Raw genomic sequence first — 8,966 nt, forward strand, 5'->3', positions numbered from 1 at the left:
TCGATTCATCATCATCATCATGATTTCAGCCTATTGTAGTCCACTGCTGGAAATAGGCCTCCACAAGTTCGCGCCCAATATTGCGCGCCACGCTGGGCAGGCGGATTGGTGACCGCAGGGCTGGCTTTATCGCACCTACGACGCTGCTGCCCGTCTTCAGCCTGTGTATTTCAAAGCCAGCAGTTAGATGGTTATCCTGCCATTGGTTGGCTTTATAAGTTCCAAAGTGGTAGTGAAACTATGTTATCCCTTAGTCGCCTCTTACGACACCCACGGGAAGAGAGGGGGTGGCTATATTCTTTGATGCCGTAGCCACACAGCAGACGCTTCTCGATTGGCGATTCTAAACCTAATTTTACAATCACTTCAGTCTATCGCAGTTCACTGCTAGACATAGGCCTCCCCGAGTTCCCGCGAAACATCCCGGTTTTCCGCCATCCTCATCCATCCTTCAGTAACTAATTACGTTGAGTAAAAAAATTAAATTCCGTAAATAAAAACTTTACGATTCCTCCAATTTGCTTCCGGCTATTCAATCATCTACATACAAAATTTACTATACTACCTATATTTTGTAAACTAATATTGATACATTAATATTTTCATAGTTGCGATCAAAATCTATATCAAACAAGACATATTCAGAGATTATACTTGTTAATTTGACTGTTCCAATTTTTAATTTTTAATTGATTTAACAAAAGTTTTAATCCGTACTGCATTGTACTGAATTCGCTTGAAAACATTAAATTATAACTGTCTTATGTTAGTTACGAACCTTGTATTGAGGAACAAGATTGATGCTTAGTTATATTGCTTTATTTGGTGTGCAAAAACCAAATGGAAAATATCGAGTACTTTATATCGAGAACACCACTTCAAAAAATAAGAGAAACAGCGAACATTAAAGTATCTGATAACTATTACAAGTAAACGATAATCAGTGTAACCATTAATTTATCGAGTAGTTAAAATGCAGCGATTTACATTTACCGGTCTCTAGTAATAGAATAATTGTCTTTTATGGGGGTGCCGGATAATGATTCGGTAGATATGCAAAATAATACACATATCGATATATATCTGATGGTTTCTTTATGAAATCGCACTCAAACAACGTTAATTATTAATTAATAATGTAAATAAATTAAGAAATGAAATTAACCATGCACATCTCCGCGTATGTACCTGATCATTGTCACTGTCACAAATATATTAGGGTTGCATGTCAGCAGGATGGAGGAGCAAGTTGAAGTGGCAATGGGCTGGTCATCTGTGTCGCAGGACCGATGGCTGTTGGAGTAGATGGGTCCTGGAGTGGAGACCGCGTCTTGGAAAACGCAGTGTAGGACGTCCTCCGGCCCGTTGGACCGACGATCTACGTAAGATTGCCGGTATGGCTGGATGAGGATTGCGGAAAACCAGGATGTCTGGCGCGAACTTCAGGAGGCCTATGTCCAGCAGTGGACTGCCATAGGCTGAAGTGGTGAGCAGGAAACAAACCAGCGATACCAAGTGAAAAAAAAATACTGTAACTATCGTACAAACCCGTCCTCCAAAAGTAAACATCGCATATTAAAAAAATTAAAGTCAGATATGATATCGTGAATTAGGTAAACGAAAAAATAAAACACGTCCAAAAATAATAAATCACGACCACAATAAGAAACCTCGTTCTTAAACATTTAAAGAGATTCGTCGTCCTGATTTTACAAAAGTTACCAAAAGGGAAATTAGGTTTCCAACTTTCACTTGTCCAATCCATATCGCCTTACGATAATTTTTGGATAGGGTTTTCTGAATAGACATTTCACAAACTTTCGACTTCGGTAAATGTTTTGTTACCCTTGACATTTAGGTTATCTAATGGGTGTGATTCATTCAACGTTATTTTAACCAAAATTTTGTAAGACATTACTAAAACAACGTTATTTTTGTTCTATGTGATTTTTACTCCACTTTTTAATTTTTCTCAAAATAATAGTACTTTTATTGAAATTTATATTTCTATCCCATATGTAAAGTCGATAACCTAAATCAGAATTAATAAGGTAAGCACTAAAGGTTCCGTAAACACATTGTATAATAGATATGATGGTATTGATATATACGATATGATCATACCTATAAAAAGACATGCACTAATATTTATTTAGATATATTAACAATTTATATTTATATAGTTTATTTCAAAGTCCAATATTTTAGTCCAGAATTTTAGAGGAAGCTATTTCATTATTATTTTTTTCGGATAGTGTAAACTTAGCTTTAGAGAGACTTAAGTTGAAGATGAATACAAAGTACTGATTTGATAATTAAATTATTAGTTCGAATTGAGTCAAATCTCACTGTTATGGTTTACTATAAGTCACACCCGCAACTTCAGCTGAAACATTAATTTCTGCCTTTATGCCTTCTGTCGAAAATGGAATGATTTAAGGATGAAAATAACATTATCTTACCTTGTTGGATCAACTCAAATAAAACAACGTTTTATTAAATCCATTTAGTATTTTAGCGTGTCATGCGCATATGCAGACAGATGGAAAGATTGAAATAAAAACATAAGACAAATAATAATAATTAATAATAGATAATCTTTAAGTCAATAAATAAATGCCTCACACTCAATGGCCCCCACTAGAAATATCTCCTGTGTCGGGGGTCCAGAAACACAAACAATACACAAGTAGAAACGCCCAGACCAAGGCAACCAGGAGGCTCATCGGTGATGATGCACTGGTTGCCACAAAGCTGCAAAGCTTACATCATCGGCGTAGGCTGGCCGGCCTGTCGGTTTTTTATCGGATACACTTCGGAGAGTGTGCGCAAGAACTCCATGACCTGATTCCCCCCTCCCCCTTCCATCATCGTACAACCAGACGCTCTGCGTTACGTCACCCTTATATGGTTGACATTCCCCCTATACGCACTAAGCGATTCGCTAGTACATTCTTTCCGTACGGCCAAAGAATGGAACTCTCTACCAGCGTCTGTGTTTCCCGAAAGCTATGACCTGGGGATCTTTAAGTCGCGAGTGAATAGGTTACTTCTAGGTAAGCGTGCTCCATCTTAGACCGCATTTTCACTTATCATCAGGTGAAATAGCGGTCAAACGCCAGCCTATCTATGTATAAAAAAAAAAAACACCTCTATGGCCAATACAAACGTTTGCCATGTGCGAAGATCGAACCCGAAACCGCCAGCGCAACCACAAACCAGTGCTTTGACCGTTGCTCAAACGCATCGTTTGTTGATTTGTTACGTAATATAAAATGCATGCGCGGTCTGTAGGATTATACTAAAGTGAAGAAGTCCGTAAATTGACCAAAGCCAACTTTTCCATTTGAGAGAAATAATGAAACTTAATTCACTATGCTACTCCAGTTTCTATTGACGGACCATTTTTCCTATCCAAAGTATCCTTAATAATGATAATTATGGTTTGTGATGATAATGGTAATTATGATTTGAAGTTTTTATCACAAAAACCTGATATGATAGTTTTACCTGTTATTGGAACGTGTAGGAAAATCCACCAAAATGCAAATATTTTAATGGAATTACGGCGTGAATAAAACTTTCATACTGAAGCATCACAACGGTAACCGTAACCAAAAAGCACAATTTTATGTATCAAATATACGTAAATATAAATAAAAAATATATAAAATATACGTAGTTCTTTGAAGTCAATTTCTGTTCTCTGAAAGTAAATGGAAGAAATAAAACTCTGAACAAAGTCACATTCTCAACAGTCTCACATTACAATAAATAATTTCAGCTGAGAAATAAATTCACAAAACCGAATAAAAAATGAACCCTCACACACATACATTTGTATCATTATATAAAACGAATTCCGCTACTGAATTTTCCAGAAAAATAACTTACGTTTAGAATTCTGTACCTTACCGAAGCGTATTCGATGAATCTTCCTTACTGAATTATCCAAAATGTCGCTCAACAAGACCTACAAAGCAACGAAAAGATGTTATCGCTAACCCTCGTGTCATTTTGCTTAGGGCTTATGAAATATCCTCGTATCTCCAATCCGTAGTCCATACACGTACTGTAATGTTTCATCCGTCTAAACCTTCGGGAGCAAATATCTTTTCGAATGATGAAAACCACATTAAAAACCGAGTTATAAAAGATTTTATACATAAAAACAAGTATTACTTTGATATAATTATATGTATATTATAACTATAACATACACACACACAGTTCATGTGTTGTCAATCATTGTATTTTTATCTTTATATGACGTGTATTTAATACGACAACGACACTAGTGCATTAGGATAACTATCCTTTAATGTTAGATGTAAGATGATGGAATAAATAAATAAATATATATATAAATAAATAAATTGTTTATTCTCAAACAATAACTGTGTTTGCTCGCAAACGAAAAAAAAACCGACTTCAATTATATCGACAAGTAATACAACGTAGATCGACGAAAAAATAGTCAAGCAACTACGCGTTATTAAAGATTACTCAAAAAGTAGTTATCAGATCTCGATAAAATTTATATGTAACCACATGATAAACATCAGCTTTCGATTAAATTAAAAATTATCAAAATCGGTACACCCAGTAAAAAGATATTGCGGATTTTTGAGAGTTTCCCTCGATTTCTCTAGGATCCCATCATCAGATCCTGGTTTCCTTATCATGGTACTAAACTAGGGAAATACCCTTTTCAACAAAAAAAGAATTATCAAAACCGGTAAATCCAGTAGAAAGTTATGCAGTATAATACAACGTAGGTTGACGAAAAAAGCGTCAAGTAAAAACGCAATATTAGATATAACTCGAAAAGTAGTTGTTAGATCTCAAATAAATTTAAATGGGACCAATTAACACACCACCTTTCGATTAAAACAAAATTTGTCGAAATCGGTCTACCCGGTCAAAAGTTCTGATGTAACAACATACATTTAAAAAAAAATACAGTCGAATTGAGAACCTCCTCCTTTTTTGGAAGTCGGTTAAAAAGATAAATCTGTCTTCTAAAACGCATTATCGGGGATAACTCAAAAACTAATAATCAGATTTTAATCAAATTTAAATGGGACCACTTGAAGAGCACCACCTTTCGAATACAAAATATCACCAAAATTGGTAGACCCAGTAAAAATACAAGAAGGAACACACATAAAAGTACAATCAAATGGAGACGCTCCTCTTTTTTAAGGTGATTGATAAAATTATTAATCAAACCTTGTAATATTAAATAAATAAATATCCATTTCGGGTAAAAAAATTACCGATAGAAACAATTCTTAGAATTCATAAAAACAAATACGACAAAAAATTTAAAATTTCATAACAATTGTGCAATTACAATAATAATAAATAATACAAATAAAATAATTAACAATAATTTCATTATATTAAAATAAGACAATTGATTACAATTTCTTCTCAGTCGTTCACTCTTGACAGAGTGGTCGTGGTTGACGACGATTCATTAGCTAAAGCAGCCTCCGCTATACGTCTCCACTTGATGCGGTTTTTAGCGTCTCGAGAACTCTGGACTATGGAGGTCTGTGTCGCAGCTTTGATGAGGTCTGTCCAACGCGTAGGTGATCGACCGCGTGACCGCTTGCCCTCTACCTGCCCTTGAACAACGAGTACACTACAAAATGTCAACAATGTACAATTACAAAATGTCAAATATTCGTAATTAAAGCCTTCACTTCGGCATTTGTATAGCAAGGTGTCTATCACAGCAATGCCGGTGATAGAAGCAGTCAAAACGTTTGACGATCAACTTCAGCAGTCTGTTTGAGCTGCCCTTTACTCTACGCACAATGGTGCGCATCTTTTCCGCATGGTGGTGTGGAAGCAGTCGGTTTATGTGTCTGCAAACATGCCTGAGGAGCTGCAGCATCGGGGCAGTTCTAACAATATCTTGACTGTATTATTCTAGAGGACGCAATGCTCACCGTATCTTTTCTTTGTATGATCATCCCACAACCTACTTGCATACAATGAAGTGAAGTATGCTATAAAAAGTGTTATCTTCACTTGGTCTGAGCAACGAGTAAATCTTAGAACCACCATGTTCGCTCTAACTAACTCTGACAGTGCCCCCCGGTGCCTTTCAATATCCACATCATCCCTGAGGCAAGTGGTAATTACATGCCCTAGATATTTGAATTGCTCCACCATTTTTAAGGAGAGAAATGAGTATGCCAATAAAGAGCACGGGTTGAATATTCTGAGTGCATTTTGTTCTGATGACCTTAAAGACTGTGCATTGGCTTTTCGAAACATTGTATTTTAAGCCATGGCGACACGCGTAATCCAAACAACTCTGTGCCAGCTATCTCATTCCACTAATTGATGCAGTCAGCAGCACCATGTCGTCCGCGTAGTTTAGATTATTGAGGGATGCGTCGTCTAAATAACAACCGACATGTGCTTTGCTAAGTGCGACGATAAGATTATCCATTTTGAGGATTCATTTACCCCTCACTCCTGCCTGAAAAGAAAAAAGAAAGGTAAAAAGTAATAGAAGTAACTTTAAAAGCCGTTATTACCTTATGGAAGCCAAATGCCAGCCAATGTTTTACTTTTTGACAAAAGCATTATTCGTTTGTCCATATTGCGACGCGTTGGCGCAGCGGTCATAGCACTGGCTGTTATACTGGCGCTCGCGGATTCGATTCCCGCTCACGACAGACATTTGTAGAGGCCATATAGATGTTGTTGTTGATGTGAAGTTGAGTGTGAAGCGTTTATTAATTATTATTATTATTATTTTAAACCTATTTAAGGCGGTGTAGACAAATAATAAATAAAACAAATATTTTACTAACCATTCTTAATTAAATGAAAATTAAATTATAATACTGAATAAAAATCATATCATTTGGTTGGTTATCATGCGTCGTTAACATTACTAAACAGGTAATAATGTCAGAAATTATTGACGTAAAAATGATATATAGGTTTTTTTTAATTATCTGTGTTATTAATTTGATAATTAATGGGTATCAAAGATTTAAATCACCAGCACTTATGCGTACGTGCTTGTACGTTGATGAGATTCTTATCAAATATAAGCATATTAATTAAAAGTAAAAGATAACAAGGAAAAAAAAACAATGTTTTAGACATCAGTACTTAGAAATAATTACCGACACGCCGGATTTTGTACTCTGTTATGAGATGTGTAAAAAAGTTTTAGATATTCATACCTTATGACTATGTTTGTTCTGAAACGAAACAAAATCGACTTCAATTTACATCAATGAGTTGGAACTTTTCACGTACGTGAGATGTGACAGTATCGTCAGTTGTTTTATTAATTATCAAATTAAATGCTTGTATTGAATCATAACTATTTATTGTCGCCCAAGTATTATTTTTTGTACAGTAAAAAATTACTTTTTTATAAAAATACTTTTATCTATATTCATATTTTCATCTAACATATAAATTCGACAGGGTAAATCATAAATAAAATAATAATTAAAAAAAAAAGAAAACAAAAAACTCTCTGACTGCATGTTATGTACGACGTTGCATAAAGTTTCGAAGGACTACCGTATTAATATATTTTAAATGTACAGCACGAAATGTTTGATATTGTTTCTATTTATTTCGCTGACTTTGTGTGCATATTGAATTTTTATCTTGTTCCAGCTTTTTCAGTTGATTTTCTATTAGTTGTTCTTCACGCAGGCGGGTTTTTTTTTTTTAATTATTATTTTATTTATGTCTTTTTAGTCAGACGAATTACGTAATCGGTTCAATTCATTAAAATACATCATGTGGTTGAATAAGTAATTTTTTAGGGTCAAGAGAACTGATAGCAAGCCCGGAGAAAGATCTCACTCTGCTCAAAGCAACGTAAGCCTGACCTTTAGCAAATAGGTGACTGCTTAAGTCAACAACTATTAGTTTTAATATAATGAAATTATTATTAAAATTATTAATTTTTATTTGTAATTTTAATTGTATGTTTTTTTTAACCATAGTATTTTATTAGAAAGGCCCGAAGTTGATCGTCGCCTAGGAGGCGAGTTTGGCATGGCATAGGCGTGGGAAAGAGCAAAGTCAACATTTTTTAAACTTTAATATTGTATTTCTTTATTAGTATTACGGTAATAATAATCATAATATACCTTTTTAAAATCCTTGTATTATGCCCTTCAATTTGATACCGAATTATTATTAGTATTGATATTACCGAATTGATATACCGAATTATTATTAGTATTGATATTAGTATTTGAGAAAAAATTTTTTTTATGTAACTACAATGGCTTCGCGCAGCCGCCATGTTTGATTTTTTTTAATATCACCTATCTAAGAACACTTGGGCAGCTAAGACGAACCTAACGATACCTCAATTATGTAAATCCGTTCAGTGGTTCTGGAAATATGAGGTAGTAAAGAATATTAGATACATACATACATACAAGATACGCGTGAAAAACATAACCCTTCCTTGGCAGTCGGGTAAAAATAGACTGGTGTGTAAATTTCCGCCTATTTAATTATGTAGCTAAATGAAAGTTCTATAGGATCTTACCTCCTATAAAGAGATAAGTAAACTACACCATACACGCTAAAGGTGTTAGCAGCTAAATAATAATTGTGTTTGGTGGCAAACGAAAAAAAACCGACTTCAATTACATCGACAAGTAATACAACGTACACGAAACAATAGTGAAATAAATACGCATTATCAAAGATTACTCAAAAAGTTGTATCAAATCTCGATTAAATTTAAATGTGACCACATGATAAACATCGGCTTTCGATTAAATTAAAAATCATCAATATCGGTACACCCAGTAAAAAGTAATACAGATTTTAGAGGACTTCACTCGATTTCACTGAGATCCTATCGTCAGATCCTGGTTACCTTATCATGGTACTACACTTAGGATATCTACTTTTCAACAAAAAAAAAAAAGAATTATCAAAATCGGTTCATA

The sequence above is a fragment of the Melitaea cinxia genome, chromosome 7 (genome assembly GCF_905220565.1).
Source record: "Melitaea cinxia chromosome 7, ilMelCinx1.1, whole genome shotgun sequence".
Taxonomy (NCBI): Eukaryota; Metazoa; Arthropoda; class Insecta; order Lepidoptera; family Nymphalidae; genus Melitaea; species Melitaea cinxia.